This window comes from Pogona vitticeps, chromosome 3 (assembly GCF_051106095.1).
Source record: "Pogona vitticeps strain Pit_001003342236 chromosome 3, PviZW2.1, whole genome shotgun sequence".
In the NCBI taxonomy this organism is placed as follows: domain Eukaryota; kingdom Metazoa; phylum Chordata; class Lepidosauria; order Squamata; family Agamidae; genus Pogona; species Pogona vitticeps.
In genome coordinates this window covers 72,680,199-72,695,076 of record NC_135785.1, presented here as the reverse complement: position 1 = coordinate 72,695,076, position 14,878 = coordinate 72,680,199, and the positions used below count along the sequence as shown (strand labels likewise).

General features: G+C 39.4%; 1 long non-coding RNA gene across 1 annotated transcript in view; it reads right to left on the bottom strand.

Moving 5' to 3' along the window:
• Nucleotides 1-14,878, bottom strand: part of LOC140705946 (uncharacterized) — a 56,185-nt gene that overhangs the window by 6,863 nt on the left and 34,444 nt on the right. The gene's annotated exons all lie outside the window — the stretch shown is intronic.

The window sequence follows — 14,878 nt, the reverse complement described above, 5'->3', positions numbered from 1 at the left end:
TAGTCCTGTTTGGGCATAATGCTAGGACTGCAGTTTATTCTGTGTTGTTGGGGGCACTCTTGATTATCCCCTTCTGCAATCTGTGTGATTGCTTAATTCACTCCCAAATAGAGCTGTGGACAGTGTTCTCTTTGGTGACAACCCTATCAACATATGCAGGGCTGACCTGCTGGAATTGCTAGACTTTGAGTGGCCATTCACTAAAATTGTTAGTTTTTATTCTCCCTGTAAATGCTTAGAAATTCTGATAAAGTAACTATTTGTATCAGAAGACCAAGTCTTGTAGTCTAACAAAAACAAGCTATTTTTGAGTTGCCACTTGGTTGCACTCAAAATTACTGTACAGTTCAAGACCTTGGCATTTTGTACTTAGTTAATATGTGAACTACAAAAGCCCTGAGATAAAAAGAATCTTGGTTATCCTCCTAATTGGAGTGGTGCTTAATATAAAAATATCTCAATATGAACGGCAATCTCTATTCAAGCTCATAACGGTTTTATTTAATTTGTATATTTAAAAATATTTCTCTACCAGTTTACATTAATAAATGTCCAAAGCTGTGCACAATCTTTATTTTTAATAAAACCCTTTCTATACCACTTACCAGTTAACAAATAGTCAAAAAGAATTGCTTGAGATAAACAATATAAAATCAGCAGCAATAAAACAAGATAAAAACTTGAACAATTTCTAATAAACGGACCGTTCCATCCTGTGGCCACATATGATCACAGTGTCAGTGATCTGATAGTGTCTGTTGAAATAAATATATTTTCAACACAAACCAAAAAAATAGTATCAATACAATGTCTTCTGTCCAAGGAAGGATATTCAAAAAAGTAGATGTCATCACTGTGAATACCCCTTTCTGAAAAGTTGCCAGATTGATAAATGATGGCTGTACTATAAAATATATATTCACTCCGTTGACGGGCAGACACTAAAAGAGAGGATGCACACTGGAGTAAATAAAATACGAATTATGTGCTCACCATTCAATTTTGACTTATGGTGACTATTCCCTGTGTTTTCTAAATAAAGTGTATTAGAGGTAGTTTACCATTCCCTTCTTCTAGGGGTGTTTCCTGCGTAGCTTGCCCAAGACCTGACTCTTTCCCCTGGGGGCTATAATGGGGAATTAAACTCCCCACTTTTCGCTCTGTCACCAGATACATAACCTTTTTGTCTAAAGTTATTTAACAGTTTTTCATCTAATAACAAAGCCTTGAGTCTAGTTTGATAATGTATTGACACCCAATGGAGCTCCTTTGGTAGTGTACCGAGTTTATGGCTGGCTATTCCACTGAGCAGCTCAACCACTATACAGTATTTTTCTTTCTATCTGCAGGTTCCAGAGCAGCCTCTAAGGCTGCCCCACACAGAATGCACTGCAGTAATCCAACCTTCGTCTTACCAAGGCATGGGTCACTATGGTGACACTATGCTAGCCTAATGATTAGCTTGACCTCAAATTATGATCTCGGTAAATTATTGGTCATAGTTGTTCAAAAACATTTTATAAATCAAAGCCTATGTTATAGCATGAGTTAGGTCTCTCTGGCCAATACTATAGAATGAAGCATGTCACACAGCATTCTTTATTAGTGCCTTGAAGGTAAGGATTCAACATACCAAGCTTTTGCCATTTCAGATTGTGGTTCCGAACCCAACAAAAGATAGGTAAGCCTTTTTAAAAAATTATTCTCACACATCTCAGTGACAAATAGTGAAAAAGTAGAAGATACCAGAAAATCTACATTAATGGCCTGTTCCTTTCGAATCTTCTCAGAGGGATGAGAAGCAAGATAGTATATTTTGTGTGTGTGTCTTCTAAAGGCATGTACCCAAATAAAGTGTGCCACAGAGAACACTCAAAACAGTATTGTGGCTCAAAAAAAAAGCATTTACCTCGTCTCAATTTAATGTCTTGCTTTCCGTGCTTTTGCAGAGGAGATACTATGAAGTTCCTTACTAGAAGCACATGCGCCTTTTTGAATGAAGGGAAATGGAAACTGACAGACATATTTTATTATACTGTTCCTTTTATTATGATATTCACAGTGTTTTATTACTCCTATTATTTAAAATAATCCATCTGGATCAGACAAATTGTATTCCCCCATTTTGCTTTACTTTTTAAAACTAGGATTCCTGGATTACCAATAAAATAGCCTGATTTTGTGCAGCTGCTAGTGTTTGTTGCACTGCTTTGCTAATTGGTTAACACAAGAGACTTTAGGTTTATCCAGACTAACATTTGCTCTGCTTAAAGCTAGGGGTACTGCTTGTATCAAATCACCATCTCCTCTAATATCCAGAGAATGGCCTGCTTATACTGATTACAGGCAATCTTTTTATATGACTGTTGCTGTTCAACCTGTACCAAATTTTTATTCCACTTTATAAATGATTTTGCAATGAGATTAGCACTTGAAAGCAAAGAACAAAGTGGTTCAACACGGAACTCTTTCTTCTTGCTGATCTAGCACTGTTTTTGTTACTGTAGATAATCAGACATCAGATCTCCCATGCCCCATAGCTATCAAAACAATCTTACAATTTAGGGGTGAGCAGTGGGGGAGTTCCAGGAACAGGTTTGAAAATGGAATGAAAATAATATGAGTTCTCTCTTTTTTTTTAAAATACAAACTGCCAAACTTTTCTCCACTAGTAGGAAGTTGTTTGCTGCCTTAGTAAAATGTAAGGAATGAATCATATTAGCAGTATTAGCACATTGGCTGAAATCCTGTTGGCCTGTGAAGGGGTGATGACTTCACTAGCAGGGGAGATTTTCAGTAATGATATATTTCCCTCCTCTCTTGCAGATTTTCTGATTTGCAAATGATCTCTTTCATTGAGTGGAAGTGGTATGAGTTGGAAGACAGAAGTGGTATTAGTTGCAAGAAGTCTGTCTTTCATTACTAAAATCGCTGCAGTTAGATTACATTACCCAGGAGGGGGAGACTTAGTAATGAAAGACTTCCTCCTTCTGTCCCATGGCTTCCAGACAATGAAAGGGATTATTCACAAGTCAGAAAAGCTGTGGGAGAGAAGGAGGAAGTCTTTCATTACCAAAAAATCTCCTTGTTGGTGACATCATTACTTTTCTGTAGGCATAACTAAGCCTACTGCATTTTTAAAGAACTTTCTGCAAACAGAAATCTAAAGCAAAAGAGATGTTTTCAAAACTGTAAATTACAGTGGCACCAGAAAGGGAATGGGTGAAAAGCAGTGGTAAATATAATGTGTGTGTGGGGGGGGAGTGAATAGGGCAAAGAACAGGGTGGAGAATATATTAAGAGTGGTGAAGGTGCAGTATAGAGATTCCACAAAAAGATTGTTATTGAAATGTATTGTAACCTTCTGCTCAGTTTCTGCTGTAATTATATTTACTCACGAAAGGCAGTGAACAGTCAAAAACATGACTATACTGAGCAACAGCAGGTCCTATCATAAAGGTTGATAGGCTTACCTGTAAGCAATTGGCTCTGGCATTTTACAGGTTATTATTCCTGTGATATCAGAAACATAGCTATGCTATGGTCTAAATATTTGGTACAAGTTGGTAAACAGAAGAGGAAAGAAAATCAGCCTAATCAGGAGAAAGTCTGATATACTTTTTTTTTTACCTCTGGGGAGATTTTCAACTATAACAATGTGTAGCTTTGAGCTTCTGACAGATGCTAATGAATTGTTGTTTACATGTTTGATTTACTGCCTAAACAAAGATAAGACATGCTCTTGAAAACACATTGAATGCACAATCCAAACACATCCATTAAATCTGTCACAATAAACATGACAGCTTTCTTCTAACCTAACAACTGGCATGCCTCATTTACATATTAATGAGAAAACTGGGATCAGGCAGCACAAATTGCTTCTATCTTATGAGGGGGAAGTTACTGATCGACAGACAGCATGGCACTGTGGAGCGTAAATACCACAAGTAAATACTGCTGCCATTCTAATAGATCTTATTTTTATTTGCTGAATCTTGTCAACTGTTATTGATCAGTTGTCTTTGATAAATTACAGAGATAGAAGTTAGGATTACATTAGCACCCTTAAACTCCCCATTTACTTACCATAAGCTATGTTGTATTTTTAACACATGGGAGATTCTCTCGAGATGTTAGTAATTCCGTATTTACACTATTACATCGTCAAATGTTAAAAGGAACCAGTATTAGTGCCTTGTCTTTTCAATTACCTTTTAAACAGTACTTTTCTGCACTACGGGAAGAATAAAATGCAGATCTGCAAAGTGTGCTTCCTTTTAATGAAAGGAAGTTGACAGAAGTCTTCAGAGCAGCAAAGGATGGAATTGTTCAGCATATTTGCCTTTCCTATGTATTCTCTGACTCTACAAATGTTGCTCCCTAAGGAAGTGCAGGGCACGTTTCTGAAGAGTAAAGCAATATTTTATGATGGGAACAGAAGCACAAATCTATCCTATATGCTGTACAAATAATGAGCTGATTTTAGCCCAGGGAAAATATCTGCAGTGTAAGTGGTGCTTATTGTGAAAATATTGCAAATGTCACAATACAATATGTTAAGCACTGTAGTTAAAATATTGCTTGGCAGCCAGATTTACTCTCTGACTCCCAACGGAATGAAGGGAAGCTAAACACAGCAGCTCCAAAACCGAAAAAGGGCTATTTCTAGAGAGAAGGATAGTTTCAACCATGAAAACATGGCAAATTAAGAATATCTGAGACTTGTGCTTTACAAATTACAGTAAAGTCGTTGACTATGTGGATCATGAAAAGCCTTGGATTATTTTCAGAGAAATTGGTCTGCCTCAGCATTTGATAGTCCTGAAGTCTCCTGTTCTCTAGAAAAAAAGGTTACTTGTTAGGACAGAATATGGAGAAACAGAATGGTTTCTAGCTGGCAAAGATGCTGGGCAAGGTTGAATTTTATCTCCCTGTCTGTTCAATCTATATGCCAAATGTATCATATGGAAAGCTGGGCAGGGGTGGTGGAGGAAGGAACAATAACAATTAATAGAACAAATATCAATAATTTAAGATAAACAGATGACACCATATTACCTGATGAAAACAGCAATGACTTGAAGTTACTACTGATGAAGGCTAAGAAGAAAAAAAGCAGGATTACAGTTGAATATTAAGAAGAATGACTACAGAAAAACTATATAGCTTCCATGTTGAAGAATCAAAATAGTTACATATTCTCTATATTTTGGTTCACTCATCAATCCAAATGGAGACTGTAGCTGAGAAATCTGAAGAAGGTGACTGGGAAGGGCAGCTATGAAGGAACTAGAAAAGGTCCTTAAATATAAAAACATGTTGCTGAAGACCAAAACCAAAGGCATCCATATTGTGTTTTTCCCAGTTACTATATACAAATGTTAAAGCTGGAGAGCGAAACAAAAAAGAAGAAAACCCATATGTTTGAAATGTGGTGTTGAAAAATAACATGGATCACCAGAGTGAGAAATAAATGAGTTTTAAAGGAAATGGAAGATGAACTTTCACTAGAGGTTAAGATGACTGAACTGAGGCTATACTTTGGATATCACATGAGATGACAAGACCCACTAGAAAAGACAATAATGTCAGGAAAAGTGGAAGATTTCCTTTAGGACTGACTTCATAAAGGAAACAACAGGTGTGTTTAGAAGACCTGAGGAGAGTTGCTAATGACAGGACCTTTTGGAGGCCATTATTAGGTACATACAATCTCCGTAAGTCAGAAGCAACTTGACAGCACATAACAACAATTGTGACCACTACTCAAATTCTAGTAGCTTCCTGTTTCTATAAAATTTTTTGTGCTTTCAAGTCAATTCCAACTTATGGTGACCCTATCTAAGAGTTTGTTTTGTTTTAGTTCTTGAGTACTCAGATGTGGTTTACAATTCTCTTTTTCTAGGGGGGATCCCAGGACTGTGAAGCTCACCCAAAGCTACACAGGTTGGTTCTTCTCCCAGGACATATGGTGGGGAATGAAACTCTCAGCCTCTAGCTGCACAGCCAGATACCTTACCCACTGAACTATCCAGTCAGCTCCCACATCAGATCCATTTACAATCAGAGGAAAGATTACCCAGCTTCATCCTGTGGCCCTTATTTCCAAATAAGTGTGTATAGAAATGGGCTTCACAGCTGCAACCCATTTTGGAAGTTGCATATTGGAAGTGATTCTTTTCAAAATCGGGCCTGTGTATAAGAGGTACTTGGAGTTAATCCAAGTTAATGTAGCATCTGATATGACACAGCTTTCCCTTAGATACTCTCTGGCCATTAATGTTGAGCCAACATCATCTTGTGAGCATAAAAATTGTTACATTTTCCTTCTCCTATAATGCATAATAATTGTTTCCCCACAAATTCATTACATTTACATCTATTTGACTCCTAACAAAACCTATTTATTGGTGCTTTCTTGAGATATTGAAGCAAGTGTAATACACAGTTTCATAACCAAAAGCTACTACTTATTATTGGAAGGAATATTTAATTGCTTCCTTTCCATTTGTCACTATGGGATTGCACCCAAACCAAAAATAAACAAGTGTTAACCTTAATTGACAGACCCACCAATTAAAATTTGCTCTCATGAGTTAAAATTGGCTCCCAGTAATTAATGAACTAAAACTTTACTCAATTAATATGATTATTAAACTAATTAAAGGTTGTAGCCCTGAAAAGAAATACAATAACTTCATTTTATAATGTTATAAAGAGTTAGTTGTTACAGGCATGGATGAAGCTCAGCAAAGGTTAAGCACAAATGTGTCCTTTTATAGTAAGTAAAAGAGAGCTGAAATTACATGCAGGAGTCAACAATTTTACAAGTCAAAAGGAGTTGCCAGCTCCTGTCTGTCTGGCAAGCCCCCTGGATACAGGGAAGGGCAGGGAAGGGCAAGGGGGTGTGCAGGGATCTTTCCTGGGTTATGGGCAAAGTTTCATAGGGTATGTTAGCATACTTTGTCTGCACAGCATGCACCACTACAACACAATTATCACAATACCCACGTTTGTTTCACCAAACTAAGAGCTCACACTACGTGCCCCTCAGCTGCCACCAATTGATTACATCAACATTACCTATTATTAATAATCGAGGTCCAGGCCATATGTCATTTTAAAAGAACCAAATAGAAATTCTTTATTGTTACAGATGTAGATACTTCAAGCAATGTTCTTAGCTCTTAATAAACATCCTCCTTCGTCCACTCTCAACCACCATTCTCCCGCCAAAACTCCAAAACTCTCTGAACTCTCCATCTCCCAATCTCAAATCTCCCCTGCCCCTCCTTCTGCTGAGTTTCTTATATCTCGTGACACCGCCCCTCCAGCACTCCCATTGGTGTATGCAGATTGTTGCTGCTGTTGTCTAGTCATTAAGTCGTGTCCGACTCTTTGTGACGCCATGGACCAGAGCATGCCAGGCCTTCCTGTCTTCCACTGCCTCCCGGAGTTGGGTCAAATTCATGTTGGTGGCTTCGATGACACTGTCCAGCCACCTCGTCCTCTGACGTCCCCTTCTCCTCTTGCCTTCACACTTTCCCAGCATCAGGGTCCTTTCCAGGGAGTCTTCTCTTCTCATGAGATGGCCAAAGTATTGGAGCCTCAATTTCAGGATATGTCCTTCCAGTGAGCACTCAGGGTTGATTTCCTTTAGAATGGATAGGTTTGATTTCCTTTCAGTTCAGGGGACTCTCAAGATCTATCTATCTATCTATCTGTCTGCCTGCCTGCCTGCCTGCCTGTCTGTCTGTCTGTCTATTGAACTTATATGCCCATTTAGACATAGTCTACGAATATTCATGACCTGGGCAGATGCCACAACAGTGCATCTTTCTTTATATATTAAAAAAAAAATACACACAGCTAGCATTCTAGGAATAGCACCACCTCAGATAGGACGAGTATAGGACTCGGATAGCCCGGCTGCGACCCTATCTCGATACGGGGGTGCTCACTACCTTGGTCCATGCACTCGTAATCTCCAGATTCGACCATTGTAATGCGCTCTATGTGGGGCTACCTTTGAGGTTGACGCGGAAGCTCCAAGTGCTGCAGAATGTGGCGGCCAGACTCCTTAGTGGAGCGAGAAAATTCCACCATATTTCTCCTATTCTGGCCGCATTGCATTGGCTGCCCATTCGATTCCACGCTGACTTCAAAGTTTTGATGCTTACAAACAAAGCCCAAAACGGTTTAGGGCCTCGATATTTGGCGGAATGCCTACTCCCACCAAGTTCTACCCGTGTCACTCTTGTGAGCCAGGAGGTGAGGCTGAGAAGCCTGATGCTGAGGGAGACCCGGAAGGAAAAAGCAAGACACCGGGCCTTCTCTGCAGTGGCTCCTCGCCTCTGGAACAATTTGCCTCCGGAGATTTGTGCGGTCCCCTCGCTGGGTATCTTTAAAAATCAATTAAAAACGTGGATGTTTTGGCAGGCCTTCCCTCCAGCCAATTCCTGATGTTTCCTTCTCTTTTTCTACTGTGATTTACTATGTTTGCTCCCCATCTTGTTGAATTTGTCTATTGTATGATAATCTTTTTATATTTTGTTCATGTATTTTATGTTGTAAGCCGCCTAGAGTGGTTGTAACTGACCAGATACTGTAGGCGGGATATAAATAGAATAAATAAATAAAATAAATATAAGTAAAATTGTTGAAGCCTAATCAGCTCAGTGTTGTAGGTAACTGGCTGAGAGCCAGAGATTGGGAATTCGATTCACTACTGTGACTCCTGCAAGTACAGCCCGCTTCTGCAGTGTTGGACAAGATGCATAGTCTCAGGGGAGAAGGGAATGGGAAACCACTTCTGAGTATTCGTTCCTGGAAACCCCTGAAAAGGGTTGCCATAAGTCAGAATTGATTTGACAGCACATGATTATTATTTAATAACGAGTGTCCCTCTGAAATCAACAGGAGTTTTTAAAGGGTTAGAATTTGATTGACACATTTCCCTTTTCTATTTCAAGTTATTATTAAAGTGGCCAGCCAGCCAGGGGAGGGGGAGTATTTTGTGTCACTTTTAGAAAAAAATTGCAGAAAAGGAGGAAGGAACAATGAATTCCAGTGGTCTCCTGCCCCAGTTTTCTTTAAGGTGTATATTTTAGGTGAATAGATAGTCCTGTGGTAGAGTTATCGCTTTAGGTCCACAAAAACCATTTGGTAGTATGTTCAGGCTTGCACTCTTAGGTCTTTCAAGAGCTGTAGGATTCGGCTTCCTTATTGGACCCATCCAGGGCTCCCTTTCCTCACTCAAAGCAATCCATCCCCAAACTTCATCCAGTATTTTTATTTAATGGGTTGGCAATCTAGGAAATGCAACTAAGAGCACATGTCATTGGCTAAAATCCTGTTGCTTAGTGTAAAAGGTTGCTCTACAGTAGGCCCATTGAATCAGAGGGGATTTGGGGAGTCAATTCCTCCATAAATTCCAGTGATTCAAATAGGCCTACTCTAGTTGTGACTTGGGTTAACTTTCATTGTGGCAACAACTTTGTGCTTGGTATTTAGACAATGTCTTTTGTAAGTCAGAGTTTGAGCCAGAGTGATGCCCAAATACTTTCAGGAAGGGCAGTGTTCCAAAATCTTGCCTTTTCAGCTAAATTGGAGCTTTCTCTCTGCTTCTCTGTTCTTTAGGCATAGGCTTGTGTTTTTAAAGGGTTTGGTTTCAGCTGTTGGTTTTTATAATATAAGGCAATGTCTTCTAATGCAGAGGTTAGCTGGGGTTTGGTGGACTCAAAGGTTTCTCCCTGGGCTGTGTGTCAAGACAAAAGCATGAGCATGAAACTCCACTAATCGTTTGTGTAAATGTTAAAAAGTAATGGTTGCAGGATGCTACCCTGTGGGAGACCATTTCTTTGATTTCGCCAGTGACTGTGCCTCCCTTGAAATTCAACAAAGAATTCAATTTTGAAGTAGAATGGCAACGATTTCTCTTAGTCCATAATCTTTAGTAAGGAGGTAGAGCTTTTTGAGTAGCAATTGTTGATATCACATGACAGTATCGTATACCGCTGTAAGGTCAGCAAATACTGCTCCAATTATTTTTTGTGTTTCAGACCCATTTTCTACTGTATATGCTGGGTTAGATTTAATATTTAAGCCATACAGCTCCTGGCAGGTCTGAAGCCTGCTTGTTCTGGAACTAGAAAAGGTTCAATTTTAGGGGCTAGATCAGTAGTTCCTAACTAGATCAGAAGCCTTCACCACTAGGGGTGCTGGCCAAAATTTTTGGAGGTGCAGCCCAAGAATAGCTGGGGATCCAAAGTTAGGAACCACTGGGCTAGATAATTTAATATCATCCATTCAAACACATTGTATAAGTGACATAGTATGGATATTGGCCTATAGCTTTTGGGATCTGATGGTTCTTTGCCTGTTTCAATACAGCGATTACTTTCATCTTCTGCCATGTTTTTGGTATTTGTTTGCTTGCTCAGGAGTTGAAGGTGTCATTCCTTTGGGTTTTGCCCAATCCAGATATCATCAAGTCCCAGTGCTTTGGCATTCCTACATCTTCTTAGGATGTCATCTAGCTTGGACAATATGAAAGCAATGGAAAGTTCATTGGCTGTACTCTGGATATTCCTGTTCTTTATTTATCATCATCATCATCATCATCATCATCATCATCATCATCATCATCATCATCATCATCATCATCATCATCATCAACAACAACAACAACAACAAACAACAACAACAACAACAACAACAACAACAACAATGTTTTTGGTCTTCCCTGCCAGGAGCAGTTAATGTGCTATTTGGTTTAAGGTTATATTTGCATACAGTGTCCTTTTGTTTGAATTATTGTTCAGTCTTTTCAGTGGTCTCCAAGCTTTCTGGCTGCTTCTTGCCATATCAAGCTCTGTTATAGTATCTATCCAGTGAGTTATTTTTGTTTCCGTAAGAGTCAAGATCAAATTTATCCCAGCTTTTACAGTGGACCCTCTACTTAAGGAATTAATCCGTATTGGAATGGTGGCTGCAAGTCGAAAAGTCTGTAAATCGAATCTCCATTGACCTACAATGCACTGAAAACTGATTAATCCCATAACCAGTGGTTTTTATTCTATTTTTATTCCATTTTGGTTTTTTTTTCTGGTCTGTAAGTCGATTCTCTGGCTGCAAGTCGAATCTAAATTTTGCAGCCAGAGAAGTCTGTAACTCGAAAAGTCTGTAAGTCGAGCCGTCTGTAAGTCGAGGGTCCACTGTATTGCATGTTCTCTAAAAGGATTTTCTTCAAAGTGTGAAATATAATATAATTTAAAAATTGGACATGTGTTTCTGGAATGAGGCCTGGGATATAGCTGGTCCAACGCCCACTTGGAATGGAGGCATGAGAACATTCCAAACTGGAAGTTACAAATTGATCATAGTTCTCTGGTTCAGCAGCAATCTGAAGCACAGATGCATGTAACATTCTTGTAAACTTTTCCCAGCTGGCTATTTTGAAATTATGTCTCTTACAGAATGGTATAGTGTAGATTGAGATAAGATGGCTGAGTAGATCTGACATAGGAGGATTCTGTGCCGAGTGTTTGGGATTGGATTACCATCAATCTTAATGCACTGTTGTGCTATAAACTCAAAAAAATTAGACCTGGATTGTAGCCTCACTGCCACCTTATAAGGCACACTGAGTCAGCTTCTGCCCATTATAATGGCTTCACCATTGTCATCATCATGGTCATAGCCTCAAATGGTGAGTGTTTTGGTTTTCCATATTACACAGCTTCTTGAAGCAAAATGGTATATTAAGTGGCTTACAAACTGGTGTTCTTATTCACCCAGCCAGTTTGACCATCAAGATTTCTGTTGTCCTCTTCAGTACAGTCCATTGAGAGGATGATACTACCTGGTCCTACAAAACGTCCATATTATTTATGGGCCTCTCAGACACATCCCAGGAACATTTCATTGAAGCTGGTCAGTTCCTCTGTGAATTTCTTTGATGCAGAGCATGTCACATTTCCATTTGTGGCAAAGTGAAGCTAAGAGCCCCTCTTTAGATAAATAGATGGCCATTTTAGGACGTATTCTGTGGTTGTGAGAGTAATTCTTCTTTCACAGTACAGTGGTGCATCGCATTACGATGTTAATTCATTCCAGCGAAATCGCTGTAAAACGAAAACGTCGTAATGCGATTTTTAAAAGCCCATAGAAATGCATTAAAACCCGATTAATGCGTTCCTAGGAGCTTGAAACTCACAGTCCAATGAAGATCCTCCATAGCGTGGCCATTTTCGCTTCCTGTGCAGCGAGGAATCCGTGCCAGAAAAGAGCGGGCGGCCATTTTGTTTACCTGGTGGCCATTTTGAAACCGCCGATCAGCTGGCCGAAAATTATCGCTTTGCGATGATCGGTTCCCGAAGCAGGGAACCGATCATCGCAAAGCGAAATTCCCCCATAGGGAACATGGTTTTGCGATCGCTATTGCAATCGCAAAAACATCAACGTCTAGCAATTTCGTCGTCAAACGGAGCACCAGTTAAGTGAGGCACCACTGTATTTCAGTACAATGTCATTCACAGGACTTTCTTCAGGAACTTAGGGACTATTATATGCTGTTCCCCAGGATATCAAAGCGGAGCTTGCTCTGACCCACTGTGGGCTTGATCAGATGGACTTTTGTCTTACTGTTTGGTGAGCTGCAGGGATGAATTAGTTCACTCTCTTTTATGGCAATCAGATGACATACCTGCCACATGACACCTACCCACACCTTTATGCTTCTACAGTACTTTTTTGGCGCAGGTGGGTTTGCTCTAGTCTGGTCCATTTCCAGCATATGCAATTGCTGAAAATGGACCAAAATCAAGCCTTGCAGCTGTCAAAGCTGCCAAGGATCCTTTCTTGGTATTGTGAAGTGACTTAATAAACAAACCACTTCAGGATATTAGCAAACTGAACACTTCCTCTATTCCTACGGAGCAGCAGAAGGGAAATTACTACTACTACTACTACTACTACTACTACTACTACTACTACTACTACTACTACTACTACTACTACTACTACTAACAACAACAACAACAACAACAACAACAACAACAACAACAACAACAACAACAACAAGAATAAGAATAAGAATAAGAATAAGGTAGATCATCGCTGATGCGCTGCATTACTTATATTAAATGTTAAAAATTGCCAATGCTGATTGAAACTGTGGCTGTACCAGGAGGGGAGGGAATTACCTCCCCAACCCACTGTATCCTGAAGTGGCTTAATCATTAGGCCTCCTCACAATATTGGAAATTGATGGTGGAGGGATCCAGACTAAATAGGGCCATTTCAGGTTTGTAAGCCTTTTGAATGCAGGGAATTGCACCAAATGTCATATTTCACCCCTACCCATTTAGACCACACCAGCCCATTTCAAAAGGGCCAGTGCCCAGGCAGCCTCTGCATCTTCACATGAAAGAGCTTAGCTTCCAAGAATGTGCAAATGCAGAAGATTATTTTTATCTCTAATAAATTGGGAGGAAGAGAGGTTGGAATCCTGGAAAGGAGAAAGAACCAGATGGGAAGAAAACATCATCATTTCTGTTTCACTAAATGTGTTAATAAAACGTTACAGTTATTTTCATGGAGGGAGTGTTTTTTATGGCTGTGCTGACAATAAGTGCATTTACATTCCCTTCCCCTACTTCTACATTATCCTTTATTTATGTATTGGAGACTTTATAAGTAGCAATTGTTATCCTTTAACAGCTTTTATGTTGTAGTTGTCTATTTGGAGGCAAGAAATCAAATTAAGAGAAATAAAAGGCTCTTTTCAGCTATACAAGCCGTGCTCACTGAATTGTAGCCCTTGTTTTTATTGGATGCAAATTCACTGCTAAATACGTTAGAGACTAAAAATATAGAATCACATAATCACAGAATATCAGGGCAGGAGGAATTCCTTCTGCCCTGATATTCCCTGTGACACACCAATGTCCTGCACTGATAGCTGAAGCTAAGACTTTTGTGGACCAAATTTTGGATGGCCTTTCCCCATAATTGTGATTTGAATTCCACATGGTAACCAATCTTCAGTGGTTTCACCATGCCCATGCATCAGGTCTTTTGGACTCCATCTCCCAGAATCCCCCAGTGAATGTGTCTGAAATTCAGAAGTCTGTGGTTTAAATAAGTAACTTTCCAAAGCTCGGCATAGACATGGATTTTGTTGTACCTTGCTTTGAGGACTATGGTGGGCAAATGCATATATATATTTGCCCACTGTGGTCCTTGATGCAAGACAGAGAGAGAAAGAGAGAGAGATTTCTAAAACTTTTTGTGTAAGAAGAGAGGTTTTTCTTTTGTCTGATTGACTTTGCTTGAGAGATTTTTATTTCAATTATTTTTCCTAATGAAAGTAGAGCTGTAACATTTATTGGATATTTCAATTCCTTGAACATCTCAGTTTTAGGTGACAAAGTCTAGTTTGGTAATAAGTATCAGTCCCTGTGTGAGAGGGAGGGAGGGAGGAATGACTCTTTTTTAAAAAAGTAATTCTTGTACATTTGTAAGGAACCTTTCAAATCCTTGGCTGCGTAGTGATAGACAACTCTGGAGCTGCTCAGAAGCTTCTTAACAGACTATAAACTCTTTTGTTAAAGTTCTCTCCCCATTTTAGAGCCCATTAGATTGTTACTTTGGGTGTCTTTGAAGTTCCATATTTTTCTGAGTGCAAATCTATTAGCCCCATACAGCATGGCCAATTTTAAGGAACTACAGGTCCTGTAGTCCAAAACATCAAGAGAGCCAGATTTCACTGCTCCTGCTCTGAAATGTTCTGCTAATATGCTTCTATGCAATACTGCGTATATCCAGGAGCAGACTTTTGAATCTAGCTACTGCGGGGTTGAGAACTTGTAGT